Source organism: Theropithecus gelada, unplaced genomic scaffold (assembly GCF_003255815.1).
Source record: "Theropithecus gelada isolate Dixy unplaced genomic scaffold, Tgel_1.0 HiC_scaffold_15987, whole genome shotgun sequence".
NCBI classification, from domain to species: Eukaryota; Metazoa; Chordata; class Mammalia; order Primates; family Cercopithecidae; genus Theropithecus; species Theropithecus gelada.
Window position 1 is genome coordinate 1055803 of NW_020257754.1, and position 26654 is coordinate 1082456.

A 26654-nucleotide genomic window follows, 5' to 3' on the forward strand; every position below is an offset into this window, starting at 1 on the left:
CACTGGGTAAAGGGCCTGCATTCATGTTAGGCAGGTGGTCTCTTAAGGCAGGTTCAAAATAGATTTCTCTGATGGGAAGTAAATTATATTCTCAGTGCCCTTAGCTATTTTGGAAGGTGGTCTTTGATATAGGTGGTCTCCTTGGCAACTTTATTGTACACATTTAATGTATATATTTGATTAATGCTGCTTTATTTGCCTATGTGTGCTGCATCTGTCTACAAACTTCTAATGAATTAGCTTGCTTTTCTATAGATGGAGCAAAACTATCTTTTACTAGGGTGTTTAATAGGTGTTTTAAATTCTAAAATATACTGGTTATGTTAAGCTTGTGGTTGGTGCTGGAGAAGGGCTTCCTGGGCAGATGACTGGTTTGGGAAAGTCAGGTAACCAGCTAGAGCATGGGGGTGAGAAATTTCATAGTCTACCTGGAAGATTAGGGGCCATCCCATAGGAGAAGGCAGGCACAGGGTCTGAAGTCAGATGGAGGAATAAGGTAATTCAAGGCTCTGTTGATCAGAGTATCATAGTGTGAACCAAATACTGAAGCAAAGTCTTGTTTAACTAGGGTCCAGGGCATGGTCTAGTCCGATGGTATAAGATGACATTGGCATTCAAATAACTAATAAGCAGCTACATCAGGTATAGGAAGAATATGGGAATAATGGGTCTGTTCTTGGAATGTTTGTGCCATATTTCCCATTCTGTTTCACCTTCAATTGAGCAAGACCACCTTTTCACCTTCACTGAATTTATCCATTTTCTTTAAATATTAACTTTAGAAGAAACTTTGGTTTTATTGGGAGTGGACTGACCAACTGTGCTATGGCATCTAAACTGTGAATGACTATGCCTGACATTTGATGTAGAGAACAGGTTCTGATGCCCAGTCTCAGCCCCTGAATTATGAATCTTCTCCCATAATCACCTGGATGCTCCACAGTTTCCACAAACTCAGGATGTCCAAACCTAAGTGCGCATTGCATTTTACTCCTCCTGAGTTCCGTATCTTAGAAGTACTTCCTCCTCCTGAATTCAGTATCTTAGAAAACAGAAGCACTGTCCTCTCAGGAATTTAGGAGTTGTTGATGACCCTTGCTTTTCCTTATCCCTCATTTCCTTCAGCCAATCAAGTGCTAAAGTCAATTGCTTCTACCTTCCTCCAGTCCCTATTCTCAATTTATTGCCCTTGTTTGGCACTTGTTATCTTATTGTCTCCAAACTGGATTGTTCCAATATCCTCCTGTCTCTAGGTTTGATTTCTCCAATCTATTCTCAAAGAGATGCTAGAAGGATCTTTATAAAACCTGGATTTGGTTATGTCTCTCCCTTGCTTAAAACTTTTCAGTGACTACTCAATGTTCTTAAGATGAAGACCCAAACCCTTATCATAAGACTACTTTGCAATCTGACCCCAACTTACCTCTCCAGTCTCAACCCTTTCTGTATCTCTTTTTGTGTACTGTGATGTAGTTGCACTGGACTATTTGTAATTAATTGAATAAATTGAATACTATTTCATGCATCCTGCCTTTTAAGCTTCCTATTAGCCATCCTCATTTTCCTGCAGAATAGCTTGCTTCCCTGGTGAACACCTACACATCTTTCCATGCTTAGTTCAAGGGTCTCCCTCTTTGTGAAGGTGAAAATTCCTGAAACATTTCCTCATCTTCCTCATCCATCATCTGGTAGAATAACTATTCCCTCCTTTGTATTTCACTGCATCAACTATCCTAGATGTGATGTCATTACTGCTATTCATGTATGTCACTCTATCCCTTCACTAGACTTTACATTTCTTAAGGGCAAGGATTGCTGCTTATTCATCTTGCATAGAGCCTGGCACTTTAGTGATCAAACAAATTTGTTGAAAAAAAAAAGTGAATAGACTGTGGCATACCCACTGCTGTCAGGTATAAGGTTGATTTGATGACAACTCCTGGGTTAAGATTCTTTCTGCATTTTTAGAGTGCTTTCCTTTATATTACCAATATTTTTATATAAAAATGAAAAAATGTACCCCCCCGCCTAAGAAAAAAGTTTAAGTTTGGTACAAATTTAATGACATCAGAATTAATTTAAAGTTCAAATTTAGGGCCTTAGACAAATACTAAATGTCTTACCACCACCATTTGGAATTTTTATTTGAACCTTGAATGTGTTGGTGCTGTGGTTCTAGATATGGTCTTTATTTTCTATTAAGCACATATTACTATATACTGAGATTGAATGTTGTGATAACTTTTTTTTCTAAGCGCATATTAACTTCATTTATTCTTTTGTTATTAAGGTATGCAATGAGAAGATGAAGATTGAGGTCTACACTAACTTTTTGTAAAAAAATAGATACAGAAATAAATACAATTGAATAATATATGCATGTTGAGTAAAATGCCTTAAAGCTTTGTCTCTTCATATAGTTTGCCTTGGATATCAGGATTTTACTTGGGTCAAGTGATTCTCCTGACTTAGCCCCCCGAGTAGCTGGGATTACAGGTGCCTGCCACCATGCCTGGCTAATTTTTGTATTTTCAGTAGAGATGGGGTTTCACCATATTGATCAGGCTGATCTCGAACTCCTGACCTCAGGTCATCCACCACACCCCCCTCAGCCTCCCAAAGTGCTGGGATTACAGGGGTGAGCCACCGCACCTGGCCTAAAGCATTTTTTAAACTAAGCTGCTTCTCCCATAGTGAGTGCAGCCCTCTCAAAATACCATGAACCTGAGAAATGTAGACCTATTTATTATGAATACCAAGAATTATCAGCAAAGACCCCCACCTGCATAATTCAAGCAAAGGAAAGAACATTTAAAATTTAGAACTAATTTCATCTCCCAGAGAATAAAGTAATCAGTTATCTTGGGCTTTAGGATTTGTTCATAAAACTATTATTTCAATTGAAATGAAGTTGAACAAAAATAGCCTATCATTATAATTATATAAATTGTAGCCATTACAGTAAACAGTTTTCATACATTTAATTTGTTTGCATACCAGAAATTAAATACTTTCAGCTCTTGAATTCATAGGAAGTTTATGTTTGTTCAAAATGGGTTTGAAAAGATTTTCCACCAGACATCCTTTTTCTTCTGATTTAGATGATATTTCTTCTGCGTTTCCCCCTACACTAAAGATCATTATTCTTTGTCTTTTGTTTGCGTCTTGAGAAGGCTTATACATTGCTGTCTAATGAGGAAATAGCCACAGGGATGGTGATGGCGGTCACACCCCTTTGCCACTGTGGACTTTCTTCACTCACTGACCAAGTATTTGGGCTGTCGGTAGCACATGTGTTCTTCTGATGGCCTCATTTGGGGTAACATTTAAATAAGGTTTGCTATAGCAATGCCCAATTGCACGTACTCATAATTATTCTGAATAACATTTTCCATTTTAAACCCTGATTTTACGAGGTTTACTACTTGGCCCATAAAATCTCCTTCCAAGCTCAGCCTTGGTGTAGTTTTTAGCATAAGCAAATTTATCATAGCAATAAATCAAGAGCTCAATTCTCAAACCCACAGGATGAAGAGCAAGCTCAGTTTAATTGACAGGGAAAAGCCCCTGCAAGTTTCCGTAAGGATGGCAGCATCGTTGCTGTTGCCGATTTTGCACACATGCTGCACACAACATCAATGATGGACCTGGATTTGGAAGTCCAAAGATGGGATTTGGAAAATGGACACGTAAGTGATATCCTTAGGGGAGTAAAAGTGGTTAAAGGCTTCTCAGAGAAAAGAATAAGAATGGCACAAATTTAGGGGAGTGTCTGTTCTATGAATTTGGTAAGTGAGGACAGGAGGCTCTCTGAAAAAATATCTTACATAGGACTAGTTTTTTGTGTAACAAAACCTGTTTGTTAGGAGTAGCAGCACCTATTTCCCAGCTCTCCCACCCACTTCTCCAAAGGACATTGGCCAACATCCACTAAAATAAATAAATATTCCAATTATTTCCAATTATTTATTTGACAGTGCCATCCGTGGATCCATGGGAGGAAGTATATTGCACTGCGGTGGTTCTCAAAGTGTGGTCCCTGAGCATTTTTTTAAACTAAGCTTCTTCCCTCCATAGTGAGTGCAGCCCTTTCAAAATACCATGAAATAGCATTTGTGTTACCTGGGAATGCATTAGAAATGTGAATTCTTGGGATCCTCTCCAGACCTACTGAATCAGGAATTGGGAGGTGAGGCCCAGAAATCTGCATTTTTATCAGTGATGCTGATGCCTATCAAAGCTTTCTTTTAACTTTTAATTTTTATAATTTATTTTTCTTTTGTTTTTAATTGACACATAATTGTACATATTTATGGAGTACAGTGTAATATTTTCATATATGTATACATTGTGTAATGATCAAATTATGGTATTTAGCATATCTATCACCTCAAACATTGATCTTTACTTTGTAGTGAGAACATTCAGAATCCTCTCTTCTAGTTATTTTGAAGCATTCTCTATAACGTTTACTATAGTCACCCTGCTGTGCTGTAGAACACCAGAATTTATTCCTCCTATCTAAGTGTAATTTTGTGCCTGCTGACCAATCTTTCTCCATCATCCCCTTCACCCCACCCTCCACAGACTCTGGTAACCACTATTCCACTCTACTTCTACAAGACCAGCTTTTTAAGAATCCACAAATGAGTGCAATCATGGGGCATTTGTCTTTCTGTGCCTGGCTTATTTCACTTAACATGATGAACTCCAGGTTCATCCATGTGGCAAATGATGGGATTTCATTCTCTTATGGCTGAGTAGTAGTCCATTGTGTATGTTACATTTTCTTTATCCATGTGTCTGTTGATAGACATTTAAGTTGATTTCATATCTTGGCTATTGTGACTAGTGCTGCAATAACTGGGAGTGAGGGGGGTGTGGGTATTTTTTTTTTTTTTGACATACTGATTTCATTTCCTGTGGATAAATACCCAGTAGTGGGATTGCTGGATCATATGATAATTTTATTTTTAATTTTTTGAGGAATCTCCATGCTGATGCGGTTTTGTTTTTGTTTTTGTTTTTGTTTCCAATTTGAGACAGAGTCTTACCCTGTTGCGCAGGCTGGAATACAGTGGCGCAATCTTGGCTCACTGCCACCTCCACCTCCCAGGTTCAAGCGATTCTCCTGCCTCAGCCTCCCAAGTAGCTGAGACTATGGGTGCGTGCCACCATGCCTGGATAATTTTTTGTATTTTTAGTAGAGACAGCGTTTAACTGTGTTATCCAGGATGGTCTTGATCTCCGGACCTCATGATCTGCCTGCCTTGACCTCCCAAAGTGCTGGGATTACAGGTGTGAGCCACTGTGCCTGGCCTCCTTGCTGGTTTGTTTGTTTGTTTGTTTGTTTAATAATAGCTATACCCATTTACATTCTCACCAACCGTGTATAAGGTTTCCCTTTTCTCCACATCCATACCAGTATTTGTTATTTTTTGTCTTTTTGATAACAGTCATTCTAGTTGGGATGAGGTAGTATCTCATTGTGGTTTTGATTTGCATTTCCCTGATGATTAGTAATGTTGAATATTTTTTTCATTTACCTATTGGCCATTTGTATGTCTTCTTTTGAGAAACATCTATTCCTATTCTTTGCTCATTTTCAAAGTCAGATTATTTGCTTTTTTTGCTATTTTGTTGTTTTCTTTGAACTCCTTACATTATCAGGATACTGGCTTCTTGTCAGATGCAGTTTGTGAATATTTCCTCCCATTCTGTAGGTTGTCTCTTTGTTGATTATTTCCCTTGTGCAGAAACTTTTTAGTTTGATGGCATTCCATTTGTCTATTTTTGCCTTTGTTGCTTATCCAAAACGTTCCTTGCCCAGACCAATGTCATCAAGCATTTTCCCTATTTTCTTCCAGTAGTTTTATAGTTTCAGGTCTTATATTTAAGTCTTTAATCCACTTTGAGTTGATTTTTGCATGTAGTGACAGATAGGGGTTTAGTTTAATTCTTCTGCATGTGGATATCCAATTTTCACAGTGCCACTTATTGAATAGACTCATTTCCCCAATGTGTGTTATTGGTGCCTTTGTCAAAAACTGGTTGTAGGTGCAAAAATTGGTTGTAGGTGCATGAATATATTTCTGGATTCTCTATTCTGTTCCATTGGTTTATATCTATTTTTATGCCAGTACCATGCTCTTTTGGTTATAATAGCTTTGTAGTATGATTTGAAAGCAGGTAGTGTGATGCTTCCAGCTTTTTTTTTTTTTTTTCCCAAGGTCGCTTTGGCTATTTGGGGTACTTTGTGGTTCCATATGAGTTTTAGGATTGTTTTTTCTATTTCCATATAGAATGTCATTGATATTTTGATAGAGATTGCATTAAATCTGTATCCTGCTTTGGGTAGCATGGACATATTAATAATATTCTTCCAATTCATGAACGTGGGATGTATTTCCATTTAATCGTGTCCTCTTCAAATTTTTACGTTAATGTTTTCTAGTTTTCATTGTAGAGATATTTCACCTCCTTGGTTAAATTTATTCTTAGTTTTTTTAAATAGTGATTGTAAATGAGATTACTTTCTTGACTTCTTTTTCAGAGAGTTCAGTATTGATGTGTAGAAATACTAGTGATTTTTGTATGTTAATTTTGTATTCTGAAACTTCACTGAATTTCTTTGTTAATTTGAATAGTTTTAGACATTTTAGACAGTATCTTTCCACCACAGAGCTCCAAATAAGCAAAACAAACAAACAAACAAAAAACATAATGAGTAATGCATGTGGGTTTTTGCCCCATGTGGGGTATTGTGGGAAATCTGCCAGTGTGCCTGCACACATCCAATTTTATTACCCTTTGTGGACATGCTTTTGTGGGGGAAATCTGGGCATGCATGGGAGGGTCTTTGTACCCTTGAGGATACTGAATAAATTAAGTGTTATGCACCAGCGTTTTGACTGTGATCTGTCACATGAAGCCAGGTGTGGAATTTGCCATTTGTGGTGTCAAGTTGGCCTCAAAAAGTGTCAAATTTTGCAACATTTTGGAGTTTAGATTTTTGGATTGGGGTACTCAGTCTGTAATAACAAATAGAATATCATTACATAATTTGACAACGTGAGGTTTCTCTTCAGTTGTAAAATCAAGGATTTAAAATAAATAACTTTTCAGGTACTTTTCTTCTGTAAAATTCATGCATATAATTTGTGTTTGGTGTGTTAATTGGCAGGTACTATTTGTTAAATAAATAAAGCAACTTAACTTTGGTTGCATACAAATACTCTAGACTTTTACCTTCCCCTCAACAATTTATAATTTTCTTACTTTAATTTACATTTTTTACAGTGTGTGTTCCCTAACATCTTATTATAGCTGTAGTTATCATTGACTATTTTGTCTTTTAGTGTTCATACTAAAGATTTGTATATTCCGTCACTGTATTAATGGAGTATTCTGAATTTGATAGTGAATGTACCTCTACTAGTTCTGAATTTGAGTTTGAATTTATGTCTACCATTGATTTTTATACTCTCAGTTATTTTCATGATGGTAGTTATTATCCTCTCACCTCCAATTGTAGCACTCTCTTGTAAGGCTGGTCTAGTTGTGGTGAGTTCCCTCAGCTTTTGCTTGTCTGGGAAAGACTTTATTTCTCCATTTCTGAAAGATAGTTTTTTTCTGGTACAGTATCCTTGGTTAACAGTTTTTTTTCTTTCAACACTTCAGATATATCATTTCATTCTCTCCATGCCTGTAACGTGTTTGCAGAAATATCTGCTGATAGTCTAATCAGAATTCCCTTATGTGTGACTTGACACTTTTCTTTGGGTTTTTTGAATTATCTGTCTTTGACTTTTGACAGTTTGACTGTAATATGCCTCAGAGAAGACCTTTTTGGGTTGAATATATTTAGGGATTTTGAGCTTCCTGGTTCTGGATGTCTATATATCTTCCAAGACTTGGAAAGTTTTTAGCTGTTATTTGTTAAATAGGTTTTCTATTCCTTTTCTCATCTCTTTTCCTTCTAGAATTCCCATAATGAGTATATTCATTCACTAAATGGTGTCCCATAAGTCCCTTAGACTTTCTTTATTCTTTTTAATTTATTCTTCCTTTTTTTTTGTCTGACTAAATTATTTTAAAAGACCTGTCTTCAAGTTCAGAAATTATTTCTTTTGCTTGGTCTGGTCTGTTGAAGTTCTCAATTGTATTTTTAATTTCATTAAATGAATTATTCTGCTTTAAGATTTCTGTTTGGTTCTTTATTATAATATCCATCTCTTGTTGAATTTCTCATTTATATCATGAATTGTTTTCCTGATTTCATTGAATTGTCTCTCTGTAGTTTCTTGTACTTCACTGAATTTCCTTAAGATTATTATTTTAAATTCCTTTTCATGCATTTCATACATTTCCTTTTCTTTGGAGTCTGTTACTGGAGAGTTACTGAATTCTTTTGGAGGTGTCATGTTTCTTTGCTTTTTCATGTTTCTGTATCCCTACACTGATGTCAGAACATCTGGTGGAACAGCTACCTCTTCCAATTTTATAAAGTAGCTTTTGTAAAGAAAGACTTTCTTCAGGTGTAATAAACATCAGCAGTGTCTGCCAGTGCTTCAGTGGCTTAGGCTGTGGATCTTTTTGGAGGTGGTAGTACAGCTTTGCTGATGTCAGTACTGCTGGGTGGGCCAGTCCTTAGGCCCTGTAGGATGCATGCAAAGGGTGGCCATTCTGCTGGTCACAGGAGTGCCATTGCTGGGGATGGGGGTGCTGAGTGGATTGGTCCTTAGGATGCCTGCCAATGTTTAAGAATCCCTGTAATGATTAGAATAATGGACCTTCTGATCAGCTGGACCTAGCTTTCTCTCTTGGCTCTGTCTCATCTTTTGCAAATTATTTAACCTCCCTGAACCTTAATTTATTTATTTATAAAATGAGAATATTAATAATGATGATGCTATCATGACAATGATCAAGATAATAAAAATATCCACTGTATAGAGTTTTATATTTATTAAGTGAATGAATGTATATAGAGCTCTTAGCACATTGTCTGGAAGATAGTAAGTGCTTAGTAAATAATTACTATTGTATTAATACAAATAGAGAAGAAAGAAAAAATGGGAAAAGGATTTCTCATTTGTTAAGATATACTCAGATCTCTTACTCCTTTTAATCCACATAACCCATTTTACAGGAATGTGGATTTTGACGTAGCTGTACTGGTAGCATATGTCCTACAACACTATGGCAGTTCAGCCCTCACTTTGGCTATTGAAAGCTAATAATTTTCTCTGTAAATAACATAAGGCCAAACCATGAGGATAGGGTCTAGATAGTACACTCCCGAATAATAAAGGAGATTTAAGCAAAAAATAGCAAATAAAAAATTTGCCATCCTAAAGCCACGAAAAATATTCTTCAGATTTTGTTTTCATAACAGATAACTTCTCAATTTTTTTTCAAGGTACTTAAATAGAAGTTAATTAGCTAATAGAATACACATAAAGTGTCACTAAGGCTTGAGGAGTTTAATTGTTGATATGGTCTCTGAGGAATATTTAAAATGTCAAATGGTTTACAAGATGTTTTGAAGATAATGTTAGTATTAAAGTTACAATTATGTCGAACATAATGAATCAGTCATTACTCATGACAATTACAATACACAGCTCTGCTTTTGCCTGTAATTGCGCATATTTATTTTATAATTTAACACCAAAGGAAACTGTGAACATACCTTAAAGATTTAAATGTAGCTTCAATAAAGAAAAATTATTCTAAATAAATATACAGTATAATAGTAAAGTCTTAAACAATTCACCTGTGATATTTGGCATATCAAAGATTTGTTGTTACTACTCTGGTTAAAAATAAGTGATTTTCACTTTCAACTTTGGAATTTATATTCTGAAATCTTTTTGCATTTTAAAAGTAGCTTGAATTCTTTCTCTCTCTTTGTTGTAAAAGGCTCTTCTGTCTCTCAGACACAGATACAGAAATACATACCCACACACCAACACAGATTTCTCTCCAAAGATGAATTCTATTCTGTCTGTCCATTCATTCATCCATCCATTTATCCTGAGTAACATTAAAGAGTTACTTTTCAAATAATAACATGGACATAATTCAAAATTTTTAGTTTCCAGTTCAACCTAAGTACAAATGAAGACTAACAGGAGGATCTAAGTTGTTTAATTCTGGAGTACATTATGAACTAGATATGATATGGTTATATAAAAGAATTTCACCAATAACCTTTAGAAAGCAGCATTCCCAGTGTGAATGAGAGTGGGAAAAATATTCAGGAATGATAATTTTGTATTACATTGTAAAGTCCTTCCATAGTGATGATGAAAGGTGGGGAGGAAGCTGTAAAATTTTCTCTTCCTGAGGGTACAGTAGAAAACATTGTGGGTAGGTAACCTCTCAGGTGAGACAGGCTTCTTTTTCCCTGTGCCTCTTATTTTTTGACTGAAAGAGAAGATGCTGGAAAGTAATATTATATATGGAATCACAAGCATTAGGTGTGAAATCCGGTAAATCTGCATGAGAGCCCCTTTTTATTACTTTCTAGCTGTGTGACAGTGGGCGAGTCACCTAACTTCTCAGAGCCTCAGTTTCCTGAAAGTTATAAAATGGACTCATATTAAGCTCAAATTTGATGGTATGTAGGAAAATGTGGTAAAACTGTAAAACAGTAGAAATGTTATTTGTTATTATTAATGGTTATGACCCAAAATTATGGCCATTTCCTAAAAAATAATTAGTAATCCAAGGTCCCTATTGCCTTTCTCTCACCCTTAACACTCAAAGGAAGGCAAGCAGAACACCTGAACCAACTGAACTTGTCAGGCTGGGCGGGCGCGGTGGCTCACACCTGTAATCCCAGCACTTTAGGAGTCCAAGGCAGGTGGATCACTTGAGGTTAGGAGCTCTAGACCAGCCTGGCCAACATGGTGAAACCCCATCTCTACTAAAAATACAAAAATTAGCAGGGCATGGTGGCACGCCTATACTCCTAGCTACCTGGGAGGCTGAGGCAGGAGAATCACTTGAACCTGGGAGGTGGAAGTTGCAGTGAGCTGGTCACACCACTGGAATCCAGCTTGGGTGACACAGCAAGACTCCATCTCAAAAAACAAAAACAAAAACAAAAACAAAAAAACCACCAACAAAAAAAACCTTGTCAGGTGATCATGCTGCACAGATACTGCCCATTGTAAAGACTGGCATCTTATAGTGATGAAGTTCCTTTGTATTAGGGCTCTCCAGAGGGACAGAACTAATATATGAAATGGAGTTTATTAAGGAGAACTGACTTACATGATCACAAGATGAAGCCCCACAACAGGCCGTCTTAAAGCTGAGGAGCAAGGAAGCCAGTAGTGGCTCAGTTCAAGTCCCAAAGCTTCAAAAGTAGGGAAGCTGACAGTGCAGGCTTCAGCCTGTGTCTAACGGCCTGAAAGCCCCTGACAAACCACTGGGGTATGTTCAAGAGTCTAAGAGCCAAAGAACCTGGGGTCTGATGTTTAAGGGCGGGAAGCACTCAGCTTGAGAGAGAAATGAAATCCAGAAGACTCAGGAGGCAGCTTATCCCACCTTCTTCCACCTGCTTTTGTTCAAGCCACGCCGGCAGCCAATTGGATGGTGCCCACCCGGATTGAGGGTGGGTCTTCCTCTCCTACTGACTCAGGTGTTAATTTCCTCTGGCAACACCCTCACAGACACACCCAGAAACAACACTTTATCAGCTCTCTAGGTACCCTTCAATCCAGTCAAGTTGATACACGATATTAATCAGCATATCCTGGATCTTAAACTGTTTAAGTGTACATATATATGCCAGTTGGGTGAACCAGTACACTTTTTCCAAATACACACATCTACTCAACCATATAAAGACTTCCATTTTCGGTGATTGATAATATTCATTTTCTTTGACCTAGGAGACACTATTTTGGAACATTTTGAATGACATTTTTGTGGTTCATGCTGAAGGAGAGCTTCAGAGGCCAAACATATTATAGGAACAGCCTTTTAGAATTTTGCTGTCTCTCTTTTTTTTTTTTTTTTTCAGATGGGATCCAAGGTAACAGGCCTTGATGTGACTTTTTCTCTACTGGCATCTTTATGATGATGAAGTTCCAGCATATGTTGGTGGTTCCCTTCCATCTGTCTGGGGATCCAGCATGGGGTTGGAAACCCCAGCCAAGCTACTTTTAGGAACAAATACACAATATAAAGACTTTCCATTTCTTCTCATTTTGTTTTCTCTTTTGTTTCTCATTATGTAAATTCCAGAAAACTAATCATGCAGTAGAACAGGACAAGCAGAGCCGTTTTGGTCAGAGTTCTTAATTCATCTGTTAGATGCCTAAGGCCATAGTCTGGCGTTCTATTCTAATGTCTTGAGAAGCCGGGGGGGGGGGGGGGGGGAGGGGGGTATTGAATACATCCCAGAATATCTTTGATTTAGTAAGAAAAAATATCAGGCCGAGAATATTTCAGGATACAGTGCTGAGAACAGAGTACTGGAATTAGCCACTCTAGGAAAAAAGGAGTTTAGCCTAGTTATAGGAGTTTAAAGACTGAAACACTTTAAACAAGGTCCTTGTATATCAGAGCACTTTCCTTCTGGTATTGTTGTTAGTTTAATTAACCCATGATAAAATTCTGGATTTTAGTAAATCTGATTCCTGATTAATATTTTTTTCCTGAAAACTCTCTGCCAGGTAATTTTTGGGGGGATTGGAGCAAATGCCCTGCTTTTCTCTCTTTTCCATTTTCAAAACTCTTTTCCTAAGCTGGACTATTTGAATCCCATCTCCAGCTCTCAACTATCCACGATGTAATATGAGCTGGGCATAATGTTAGAGGCACTTATCATGCCTTATCCTATTTTAGTCTCATAGCAATTCTGGGTGCAGATGCTATTATTTATTCCTATTTTATAGAAAAGAAAATTGAGGTATAGGGATTAAATAAATGGCCCAAGGCCACTCTACTAGTAAGTGGTAAAGCAGGGATCAACCCACTGGAATGCCTTTTCCTTGGGGTCCTAAGGCCTGCATAGTCCTTAGTCAGAAGGAGATGAAAGAGCCTATTTGACAGCTCAGGTAACTCAGTTCCAACTCAAGTTTGTTGTGTTACTCTTGCTTCCTTTACACATTTCTGCCTTGTTCGTGAGAACTCCTGTTCCCAGATTTTTTTTTGTCATAGTTCCCATAACTGTGGTTCTATCTTATTCCCTATACTAGGGTTTCTTAACAGTGACTTTTTTTTTGAGCTCCATAGTTCTTTTTTGTATGTGTATGTGTGTGTGTGGGTTGATGGGGGGCTTGCGGGTGGGGCTGTTCTGTCAATTCTCATTCAGTAGCATAACTGGGCTTTATCTGCTAGATGTCAGTAGTACCCCCAGATATGAAAACCAAAGTGTCTCCAGACATTGCTAAGTGTCCCTGCGGTGGGGAGTGGAGGTGGTCAGCCTCGGTTTGGAACCCCTGTCTTATACCAACATTCTTGACTGCTGGTTACATTGTCTTGCTCAGACTGAGACTCTGCCTTGCTAAACACTAGTCCTGAATGTCAGTTCTGTGCCTGGACCCTCTTAGCACCACACCTCTGGGACACTAGCCACTTGCTGGAATCACTTCGTATTTTCTGGTTCTGGACTCCTCATCAGCATGCATCTGTCCCTGGGGCACCTATCCGCAGGCACCTAACCTGATGATAAATTCTTGCGAGACACCTCGTTCTCTGATTTGTGCTAAGCTCCCCGAATGGACTCCCTCTGGTTGCCTCTACAGCTCCATCATGTCTTGTCTGAGTTAATTTGTTCTATGGTATTGATGACTGAGCCTTAAGTCTCTGCTCTGATTCAGCCTTTGTCTCTCTGAGGGCTGCTGCTCTAGAGTTAGTTCAAATGAACTCTCCACTTTGACTATATTTGAAATTCCACCTTTGATATAGTGGAGAATCAGGTAAATTTCCAAGTTGTAGGAAAGGTAAAAATTTGTGTAGTTAATTTTTCTCTTGAAAATTGCCTATGAAAAAGCTAGAGAAGACCAACATTTTCATCTTTCACTAAGTCCAAGCCAGTTATAATCTTCTCCAGCATTGGGACACATTCCTGTAATTTAATTCAAAATGAAAGGATTTTTAAATAATAGAATTATATTCACTATGACAAGAAATGTATACCATGAGAGCATTTGGGAACTAAGACTGAATAATTAATGGCATTTTCACCTCTTGCCTCTTACACTAACTTTACGTAGGGCCCTGGTTTCCAAGTAGAAGCAGGAATGGAGTCACATGGAACAATGATTCCTGTGGTTTCTCTCTCTCCTTTCTTTTGCTTTCACTGTCGTTGTTGAATATAAATATGTTGCTAAATACATAGGGTGCCATTGTTTTATAACTGACTATTTCCTGGGAGCAGTGGAAAAGAAGGAAGCAAGAAAGGTTTTGCTAGTGCATATCAGCATTAGCCAGACAGTGATTTTCAAACCTTCTTCCCAAGGAGCCCAAGGAGTTCCTCAGAGAAGCTTCAGGCTGTTGGGACAGGATAGTGCTTGTTTCGATAACAGAAGCTCTGCTTTCTTTTTCCTTTTGCTTTTCAAAATTTTGTATAAAATTTAATGTGAACAATAGATTCAATAGCTAAAAAAACATTAAATTGTGCAAAACACTCAGACTGAGCCACATTGTTGATATTTATTTTTCTAATTCATGGTTTGCTTTTTATTTCATGCTTTGATTCACATGAGCATATCCACGCACAATCAATAGTTTCTAAGCATTTTGAAAACAATATGTAATCATACTTTATATTCTAAGCATAACTTTTTTCGTGTATCAATTTATTGTCGTTTTTGCATGTCAGAACATATAAAATGATTTTGTGATATTCAATAATATGATACCACAATGGATAAGTATTCAGTGCTGTATTTCAAACAATGCAGCAAAAGTTTTTCCCATACATACTAAGTATTTTTTCAGGATAGATTCTGAGAAGCAGAGCTTAATAGTCTAAGGTCTGTACATTTAAACTTTTCATAGAGACTTTCAAGTTACACTAATAAAGAAGGATCTAATTTAAAATTATACTGGTAGTATGAGTTTTCTCTATACCAATACCCTAGGCAAAACTGATTATTAATAATCAATTTAATTTTTACTAAGCAATCGGGTGAAAACATTGTTATTTTTGTTTAGTTTTCCTGATCATTAGTGAAGTATTTTACCTTTTAAAATACTGACTAGTCACTTATATTTCTTCTGTGAGTTACTTTTCCACATACTTAGCTCATTTTTTCTGCTTGGTTGCTTAACATTTCATATTAATTTTCAGAAACTGTTTTCTAAATACTTTTTTTCCCCAGTTGCTTGTATTGTATATATTGTATTATAGTCTGTCGCTCACCTTCTCACTTTATCATTTCTTTAACTGTTTAGTAGTAAGGATGTATGTATTCAAATCTCTCATTTTTTAAATCTCATTTTAAAGTGATGTATTTTGCTTAGAAGGCCTTCTGTGTTATAGTCTTTCAAAAATATCCTTTTAAAATAGTATTTTATATTGCATTTTTTTTTGTTTAGACGTTATTTTTGCACATGGCACGAATCTGACTCTGTTCTTCAAAATATAGCCTGTGTTTTAGATTGCTTTTCAAATAATTTCTATTTCCTTACTCTCTGAGTCTGTCAGTGATGCTATAACAAAACACCTGAGACGGACAATTTATAAAGACCTGAAATTTATTTCTCACCGTTCTAGAGGCTGAGAAATCCAAGAGCAAAGCATCAGCAGGTTTTGTATCTTGGGAGGGAATCAGTCTCTGCTTCCAGGATGGTGCCTTGAATACTGCTTCCTATGAACGGAAGCTGTGTCCTCACACGGCAGATGAGACAGACTCAGTCCCATAAGCCCTTTTATAAGGAACTAAGCCCTCATTACTTAATCACCCCCTAAAGACTTCACCTCTTAATATTTTCATATTGATGATTAAATTTCAACATGTGGGCTGGGTATGGTGGCTCACACCTGTAATCCCAGCACTTTGGGAGGCTGAGGCAGGTAGATAACTTGAGATCAAGAGTTTGAGACCATCCTGGACAACAAAATGAAACCTCATCTCTACCCAAAAAACTCAAAAATTAGCCAGACGTGTTGGCACCTGCCTGTAATCCCAGCTACTTGGGAGGCCAAGGTGGGAGAATTGCTTGGACACAGGAGGCGGAGGCTGCAGTGAGCTGAGATCACACCACTACACTTCAGCCTAAGTGACAGAGTGAATCCCGTCTCAAAAGAAAAAAAAAAGATTCAACATGTGAATGTTGGAGGACATGTTTAGACTATAGCACCTATTGAATTCACATGCCACATTTCTTATCTTTTACATTTCTACATATAATTGGTAAACTCTGAACTTTGTATTTTTTTTACTTTTAAAATAAACTTTTAAATTTTATTCAATAATTTTATTAGGTTTTTTTTTTTTAGCCTCAAACACAATAGATTTTATTTTTATTTATTTCAATACGTTTTTGGGGAACAGGTGGTGTTTGGTTACATGGATAAGTTCCTTAGTGGTGATTTCTAAGATTTTGCTGCACCTGTCACCTGTGCAGTGTACACTGTATCCAATGTGTAGTTTTTTATCCCTCCCCGCAGCCCTTTCCCCTAGTCCCAAAAGTCCATTGTGTCATTCTTATGCCTTTGCATCCTCATAGCTTAGCTCCCACTTATGAGTGAGAACGTATGATGTTTGGTTTCCCATTCCTGAATTACTTCACTTAGAATAATGGTCTCCAATTCCATCCAAGTTACTGTGAATGCTATCATTTCATTCCTTTTTGTGGCTCAGTAGTATTCCATGGGGTGTGTGTGTGTGTGTGTGTGTGTGTGTGTGTGTGTGTGTGTATCATAATTTCTTTATCCACTCATTGATTGATGGCCATTTGGGTTGGTTTCATATTTTTGCAATTGCGAATTGTGCTGGTATAAACATGGGTGTGCAAGTATCTTTTTCGAATAATGACTTCTTTTCCTCTGGGCAGATACTCAGCAGTGGGATTGCTGGATCAAATAGTAGTTCTACTTTTAGTTCCTTAAGGAATCTTCACATTATTTCCCATAGTGGTTATACTAGTTTACATTCCACCAGCAGTGTAAAAGTGTTCCATTTTCACCACATCCGTGCCAACATCTGTTATCGTTTCAGTTTTTGATTATGGCCATTCTTGCAAGAGTAAGGTGGCATTGCATTGTGATTTTGATTTGCATTTCCCTGATCATAAGTGATATTGAGTAGTTTTTCATACGTTTGTTGGCCATTTGTATGTCTTCTTTTGAGACTTGTCTATTCATGTCCTTAGCCTACTTTTTGATGGGGCTGTTTTTCTCTTGCTGATTTGTTAGAGTTCCTTGTACATTCTGGATATTAGTCCTTTGTTGGAAGTATAAATTGCAAAGATTTTTCTCTCACTCTGTGGGTTGTCTGTTTACTCTGTTAATTGTTTCTTTTGCTGTGCAGACACTTTTTTAGTTTAATTAAGTCCCATCTATTTATCTTTGGTTTTGTTATATTTGCTTTTAGGTTCTTGGTCATGAAGTCTTTGCTTAAGCCAATGTCTAAAAGGGTTTTTCCAATGTTATCTTCTAGAATTTTTGTGGTTTCAGGTCTTAGATTTAAGTATTTGATCTATCTTGAGTTGCTTTTGTATAAGGTAAGAGATGAGGAACCAGTTCCATTCTTCTACATGTGGTAGCCAGTTATCCCAGCACCATTTGTTGAATAGGGTATCCTTTCCCCACTTTATGTTTTTGCTTGCTTTGTTAAAGATCAGTTGGCTGTAAGTACTGGGCCTTATTTCTGGGTTTTCTATTCTGTTCTATTGGTCTATCTGCCTATTTTTATACCAGTACCATGTTGTTTTGGTGACTATGGCCTTATAATATAGTTTAAAGTCAGGTAATATGAAACCTCCAGATTTGTTCTTTTTGCTTAGCCTTTCTTTGGCTATGCGGACTCTTTTCGTTCCATGTGAATTTTAGGATTTTTTTTTCTAGCCCTGTAAAGAATGATGGTGATATTTTGATGGGAATTGCATTGAATTTGTAGATTGCTTTTGGCAGTATGGTCATTTTTTTGAATATTGAGTCTACCTATCCATGAGCATGAGATGTGTTTCCATTTGTTTCTGTCATCAGTGATTTCTTTCAGCAGTGTTTTGTAGTTTTCCTTGTACATCTCTTTCACTTCCTTAGTTAGGTATATTCCTAAGTATTTTATTTTGTTTTATTTTTTGCAGCTATTGTGTAAGGGGTTGAGTCTTTGATTTGATTCTCAGCTTGGTTGCTGTTGTTGTATAGCAGGGCTACTGATTTATGTACGTTAATTTTGTATCCTGAAACTTTGCTGAATTTATTTATAAGTTCTAGGAGTTTTTTGGAGGAGTCCTTAGGGTTTTCTAGTTATATGATCATATCATCAGCAAACAGTGACAGTTTGACTTCCTCTTTACCAATCTGCATTGGCTTTATTTCTGTTGCTAGTCTGATGGCTCTGGCTAGGACTTCCAATACTATGTTGAATAGAAGTGGTGAGAGTGAGCATCCTTGTTGTGTTCCAGTTCTTAGGGGGAATGTTTTCAGCTTTTTCCCATTCAGTATAATGTTGGCTGTGGGTTTGTCATAGATGGCTTTTATTATGTTAAGGTATGTATGTCCCTTCTATGCTGATTTTGCTGAGGGTTTTAATCATAACATGATGCCAGATTTTGTAAAATGCCTTTTCCTGCATCTATTGAGATGATCATGTGATTTCTGTTTTTAATTCTGTTTATGTGGTGTATCACATTCATTGACTTGTGTATGTTAAACCATCCCTACATTCCTCATATGAAACCCACTTGATCATGAAACCCACTTGATCATGGTGGATTATCTTTTTGATATGCTATTTGATTTGGTTTGCTAGTATTTTGTTGAGGATTTTTGCATCTATGTTCATTAGGGATATTGGTCTCTAGTTTTCTTTTTTCGTTGTGTCCTTTCCTGGTTTTTGTGTTAGGGTGACACTGGCTTCATATAATGATTTAAGGAGGATTTCCTCTTTTTCTGTCTTATCAGATAGTGTCAATAGAATTGGTACCAATTCTTTGAATGTCTGATAGAATTCAGCTGTTAATCCATCTGGTCCTGGACTTTTTTTGTTGGCAATTTTTTTTTGTATTGCCATTTCAATCTCACTGCTGGCTATTGGTCTGTTCAGTTTCTATTTCTTCCTGGTTTAATCTGGGAGGGTTGTATATTTCCAGAAATTTACCCATTTCCTATAGGTTTTCTAGTTTATGTGCATAAAGGTGTTCATAGTAGCATTGAATGATCTTTTATATTTCTGTGGTATCATGTGTAATATCTCCCATTACATTTCTAATGGAGCTTATTTGGATCTTCTCTCTTCTTTTCTGGTTAATCTTGCTAACAGTCTATCAATTTTATTTTTTTTCAAAGAACCAGCTTTTGGTTTCATTTACTTTTTGAATTTTTTTTGTTTCAATTTATTTAATTCTGCTCCAATCTTGGTTATTTCCTTTCTTCTGCTGGGTTTGGGTTTGGCTTGTTTTTGTTTCTCTAGTTCCTTGAGGTGTGACCTTAGATTCTGTGCTCTTTCAGACTTTTTGATGTAGGCATTTAAGGTTATGAACCTTCCTCTTTGCACTGTCTTTGCTGTATCCCAGAGGTTTTGATAGGTTGTGTTGCTATTATTCAGTTCAAATAATTTTTAAATTTCCATCTTGATTTCATTGTTGACTCAGTGATCATTCAGGAGCAGGTTATTTAATTTCCATGTATTTGCATGGTTTTGAGGGTTCCTTTTGGAGTTGATTTCTAATTTTATTCAACTATGGTCTGAGAGAGTACTTGATATAATTTCAGTTTTCTCAAATTTATTGAGACTTGTTTTGTGGCCTATCATATGGTCTATCTTAGAGAAAGTTCCGTGTGCTGATGAATAGAATGTACAGTCTATAGTTGTTGGGTAGAATATTCTGTAAATATCTATTAAGTCCATTTTTTCCAGGGTATAGTTTAAATCCATTGTTTCTTTGTTGACTTTCTGTCTTGATGACCTGTCTTGTGCTGTCAGTGGAGTCTCCCAAATTATTGTGTTGCTGTCTATCTCATTTCTTAGCTCTGATAGTAATTGTTTTATGAATTTGGGAGCTCTGGTGTTAGATATATATTTAGGATTGTGATATTTTCCTGTGGGACAAGTCCTTTTATCATCATATAATGTTCCTCTTTGTCTTTTTAAATTGCTGTTGCTTTAAAGCTTGTTTTGTTTGATATAAGAATAGCTACTTCTGCTGGTTTTTAGTGTCCATTTGCATGGAATATCTTTTTCCACCCCTTTACCTTAAGTTTATGTGAGTCCTTATGTATTAGGTGAGTCTCTTGAAGACAGAAGATAGTTGGTTGGTGAATTCTTATCCGTTCTGCTATTCTGCATCTTTTAAGTGGAGCATTTAGGCCATTTACATTGAACATTAGTATTGAGATGTGAGGTACCATTCTATTATTGTGCTATTTGTTGCCTGAAAAACTTGTTTTTTTCATTGTGCTTTTGTTTTATAGGTCCTGTGAGATTTATGCTTAAGGAAGTTCTATTTTGGTGTGTTTTGGGGATTTGTTTCAAGATTTAGAGTTCCTTTTAACAATTCATGTAGTGCTGGTTTGGTAGTGGTGATTTCTCTCAGCATTTGTTTCTCTGAAAAAGAGTATCTTTCTTCCATTTACAAAGCTTAGTTTTGCTGGATACCAAACTCTTGGTTGATAATTATTTTGTTTAAGAAGGCTAAAGATAGGGCCCCAATCCCTTCTAGCTTTTAGGGTTTCTGCTGAAAAATCTGCTGTTAATCTGATAGGTTTTCCTTTATAGGTTACCTGATGCTTTTGCCTCATGGCTCTTAAGATTCTTTCCTTTGTTGCTGGGCACAGTAGCTCACACCTGTAATCCCAGCCCTTTGGGAGGCCGAGATGGGTGGATCACCTGAGGTCAGGAGTTCGAGATCAGCCTGGCCAACATGGTGAAACCCCGTCTCTACTAAAAATACAAAAATTAGCCAGGCATGGTTGCATGCACCTGTAATCCCAGCTACTTGGGAGGCTGAGGCAAGAGAATTGCTTGAACCCGGGAGGTGAAACTTGCAGTGAGCCGAGACCATGCCATTTCATTCCAACCTGGGCAACAAGAGTGAAACTCCATCTCAAAAAAATAAATAAAAATAAAAAATAAAAAAAAAAAGATTCTTTCCTTTAACTTTAGATAACCTGGATGCCTGTGTGCCTAGGTGATGATCTTTTTGTGATAAATTTCCCTGGTGTTCTTTGAGTTTCTTGTATTTAAATGTCTAGGTCTCTAGCAAGGCTGGGAAAATATTCCTGAATTATTCCATCAAATATGTTTCCCAAGCTTTTAGATTTATCTTCTTCCTCAGGAACACCAATTAGTCTTATGTTCGGTTGTTTAACATTATCTCAAACTTCCTGGAGGCTTTGTTCTTTTTTTTTTTGAGTCAGAGTCTCTCTTTGTCACCCAGGCTGCAGTGCAATGGCATGATCTTGGCTCACTGCAACATTCACCTCCCAAGGAGCTGAGATTACTGATGACCACCACTATGCCTGGCTAATTTTTGTATTTTTAGTAGAGACGGGGTTTCACCACGTTGGCCATGCTGGTCTAGAACTCCTGACCTCAGGTGATCTGCCAGTCTTGGCCTCCCAAAGTGCTAGGATTACAGGTGTGAGCCACCATGCCTGAGTGACTTAGTTCATTTTTAAAAATTCTTATTTCTTTGCCTTTGTTGGATTGAGTTAATTCAAAAGTCTTGTCTTTGTGCTCCAGAGTTCTTTCTTCTACTTGTGATTCTATTGCTAAGACTTTCCATTATATTTTGCAGTTCTCTAAGTGTGTCTTTCATTTCCAGAAGTCGTGATTGTTTTTCATTTACGCCATCTATTTCACTGAAGGTTTCCCCTTCATATCTTGTATCATATTTTTTTATTTCATTTAGTTGGACTTAAGCTTTCTTTGGTGTCTCCTTGATTAGATTAATAATTGACCTTCTGAATTCTTTTTCTGGCAAGTCAGTGATTTCTTCATGGTTTAGATTCACTGCTAGTGAGCTAGTGTGATTTCTGAGGGGTATTAAAGAACCTTGTTTTATCATATTACTGGAAATGTTTTTCTGGTTCCTTCTCATTTGGATAGACTGTTAGGGAATATCTGGGGCTCAAGGGCTGCTGTTCAGATTCTTTTTTCCAAGGGGTGCTCCCTTGATGTGGTGCTCTTCCCGTTCCCCTAGGGATGTGGCTTCTTGAGAGCCTAACTGCAGTGATTGTTATTTTTCCTCTGCATTTAGCTACACAGTAGAGCTACTAGGCTCTGGGCTGGTACTGGGCTTATCTGCACAGAGTTCTATGATGTAAACTGTCTTCAGGTCTCTCAGTTGTGGATATCAGCACTTACTCCAGAGGAAGTGGCAGGGGAGTGAAGTGGACTCTGTGAGGGTCCTTGTTTGTAGTTTTGTTTACTGTGCTAGTTTTGTGTTGGTTGGTCTCCAACCAGGAGATGGTGCTTTCAAGAGAGCATCCGTTGTAGTAGTATAGGGAGGATGAGACAGTGGGTGGGGCCATAGAACTCCCAAGAGATTATGTCCTTTGTTTTCAGCTACCAGGGCAGGTAGAGAAAGACCATCAGGTTGGTGCAGAGTTAGGTGTATCTGAGCTTAACTCTCCTTGCCGGGGCTTGCTGCAGCTGTTGTGGTGGTTAGGGGTGTTCTCAGACCAATGGAGTTATGTTCCCAGGTGGGTTATGGCTGACTGCCCCTGCTGTGTCATGCAAGTCACCAGGGAAGTGGAGGAAAGCCGGCAGTTACAGACCTCACCCATGCAGCCCAAAAGGCCAGTCTCACTCCTACCATGCTCCCTCCACAGCACCGACTCCATATCTAAGCAGGGAGTGAGCAAAGCTGAGAACTTGTCCCAGGCTGCCAGCCTCCCAGTTGAGAAAGCAAGCAGGGATTTCAGGTTTTGTGCCTCCTTGCCTGCTGTGGCTTTGGTGCTGTGTCTGCACTTCTAATTCACCAGTTCTCCCACGTTCTGTCCAGGAAACTGCATTTGGTCAAAATTGTTACAAAGTTCAGCTGGAAGTTTTCTTCTCCGTGTGGTCTTTTCCTTGTTTTTCACAAGGACCTCCCCAAGGACCCCTGTGAGACAAAGTAAGAAATGGCTTCCCTGGGGACTGAGAGTGCCTAGGGGATCTTCATGTTGCTTCTTCTACCTCAGTATTTTGCTCGGCTAGAATAGTTTTAGTTTTACAGAAAAGTTGCAAAAATGGTGCACAGTCTTCTTGTATAGTTCTCACTCAGTATTCCGTATTGTTTTATCTTACTATGTCATTTGTCATAAGTAATGAACTAATATTGATACAGTTTTTAATTGTATGTATTTGAAGTATACAACTTGATGTGATAAACATGTACATTGTGAAATAATCATCACAATCAAGATAATGAATGTATCCATCAACTCACATAGTTACTTTTTTATAAGAACCCTTAGGATCTACTTCTTAGCAAATTTCAAGTATACATTAAGGTATTGTTACTTACAGTCATTATGCTATGCATTAGATTTCCAGAATGTATTCATTTTGCACAACTGAAACTTTGCAACAATTGACCAACATCTCTTCATATTCCCCCTTTAGCAGCCCCACATCACCACTATCCTCCTTTCTGCTTCTGTGAATTTGATTATTTTAGATTCCACATTTAAGTGAGATTTGTTGAATCTAATTTGTGAAATGTAATATTTTTCTATGTGTGGCCTATTTCACTTAGCATAATGTTCTACGAGTTCATTCATGTCACAAATGACAGAATTTTCTATTTTAAAGGCTGAAAAATATTCCACTATATGTATATACTGTATTTTCTTATCCATTCATCTGTCAATGAACATTTAGATTGTTTCCTTATCTTGGCTATTGTGAATAATGCTGTTAACAAACATAGGTATCTCTTTAATATCCAGATTTCAATTCTTTTCAAATCGCAAAAGGGTGATAGTTGGGTCATGTGGTAGTTATACTTTAATTTTTTAAAGAAACTCCATAGTGTTTTCCATAATGGCTGTACTAATTTACATTCTCACTAATAATATGTAAGGGTTCCCTTTTCTCCAAATCTTTGCCAGCCAACACTTGTTATTTATTTATTTATTTTTAGTAATAGCCATCTTAACAGGTGTGAAATGATATCTCACTGTGATTTTGATTTGCATTTTCCTCATGGTTACTCATGTGAGCACCTTTTCATATGCCTATTGGTTATTTGTATGTCTTCTTTGGACAAAAGTCTATTCACATTCTTTGCCCATTTAAAAATCAGATTGATTGTTCTTTTGCTATTGAGTTGTATGTGTTCCTTACTTATTTTGGAAATTAACCCCTTATTAGATACACAGTTTGCAAATATATTTTTTCATTGTTTAGGTTGCTTTTTCATTGTTAATTGTTTCCTTTGCTGTGCAGAAGAAGCTTTTTATTTTTATGTAATCCTACTTGTTTATTTTTGGTTTTATTGCATATGCTTTTGGTGTCAAAGTCTAAAAATAGTTGCTGAGAACAATGTCAAAAAGTTGTTTCCCTTATATTTTTTTCTGGGAGTATTATTGTTTCAGGTCTTAATATGCTGTGGTTTGATTGGTGTGCATGGTGTAAGATAAGGGTTCAATTTCATTCTTTTATGTGTGGATATCCAGCTTTCCCAACACAATTTATTGGAGAGACTATCTTCACTCCATTGTGCATTCTTGGCACTCTTGTTGAACATTAGTTGGCCTTATATGTGTGGATTAATTTCTGGGTCCTTGATTCTGTTTCATTGGCCTATGTTTCTGTTTTTATGGTAGTGACATACTCTTTTGATTATTATAGCTTTGTATTATATAGAGTATAGTGACAAAAGAGTATAGTGACATACTCTTTTGATTATTATAGATTTTGAAATTAGGAAGTGTGATGCCTCCAGCTTTATTCTTCTTACTCAAGATTGCTGTGGTTATTCAGGGTCTTTGTGGTTCCATACAAATTTTAGGATTGTTTTTTCTATTTCTGTAAAAAAATTCTATGTAAATTTTGATAAGGTTTGCATTGAATTTGTACATTGCTTTGGGTAGTATGAACATTTTAACAATATTAAGTCTTACTTCTTTTATCAATGTTTTATAGTTCTCAGTGTATAGTTTCATCTTGGTTATTATACTCCTAAGCATTTTCTTCTTTTTGATGATCTTGTAAATGGGATTGCTTTCTTTTTGGATAGTTTGTTATTGTAGTATAGAACAGAGTCCTCAGAAATAATACCACACATCTACAGCCATCTGATCTTTGACAAACCTGAGAGAAACAAGAAATGGGGAAAGGATTCCCTATTTAATAAATGGTGCTGGGAAAATTGGCTAGCCATAAGTAGAAAGCTGAAACTGGATCCTTTCCTTACTCCTTATACGAAAATTAATTCAAGATGGATTAGAGACTTAAATGTTAGACCTAATACCATAAAAATCCTAGAGGAAAACCTAGGTAGTACCATTCAGGACATAGGCATGGGCAAAGACTTCATGTCTAAAACACCAAAAGCAACGGCAGCAAAAGCCAAAATTGACAAATGGGATCTCATTAAACTAAAGAGCTTCTGCACAGCAAAAGAAACTACCATCAGAGTGAACAGGCAACCTACAGAATGGGAGAAAATTTTTGCAATCTACTCATCTGACAAAGGGCTAATATCCAGAACCTACAAAGAACTCAAACAAATTTACAAGAAAAAAACAAACAACCCCATCAAAAAGTGGGCAAAGGATATGAACAGACATTTCTCAAAAGAAGACATTCATACAGCCAACAGACATATGAAAAAATGCTCATCATCACTGGCCATCAGAGAAATGCAAATCAAAACCACAATGAGATACCATCTCACACCAGTTAGAATGGCGATCATTAAAAAGTCAGGAAACAACAGGTGCTGGAGAGGATGTGGAGAAATAGGAACACTTTTACACTGTTGGTGGGATTGTAAACTAGTTCAACCATTATGGAAAACAGTATGGCGATTCCTCAAGGATCTAGAACTAGATGTACCATATGACCCAGCCATCCCATTACTGGGTATATACCCAAAGGATTATAAATTATGCTGCTATAAAGACACATGCACACGTATGTTTATTGCAGCACTATTCACAATAGCAAAGACTTGGAATCAACCCAAATGTCCATCAGTGACAGATTGGATTAAGAAAATGTGGCACATATACACCATGGAATACTATGCAGCCATAAAAAAGGATGAGTTTGTGTCCTTTGTAGGGACATGGATGCAGCTGGAATCCATCATTCTTAGCAAACTATCACAAGAACAGAAAACCAAACACCGCATGTTCTCACTCATAGGTGGGAACTGAACAATGAGATCACTTGGACTCGGGAAGGGGAACATCACACACTGGGGCCTATCATGGGGAGGGGGGAGGGGGGAGGGATTGCATTGGGAGTTATACCTGATGTAAATGACGAGTTGATGGGTGCTGACGAGTTGATGGGTGCAGCACA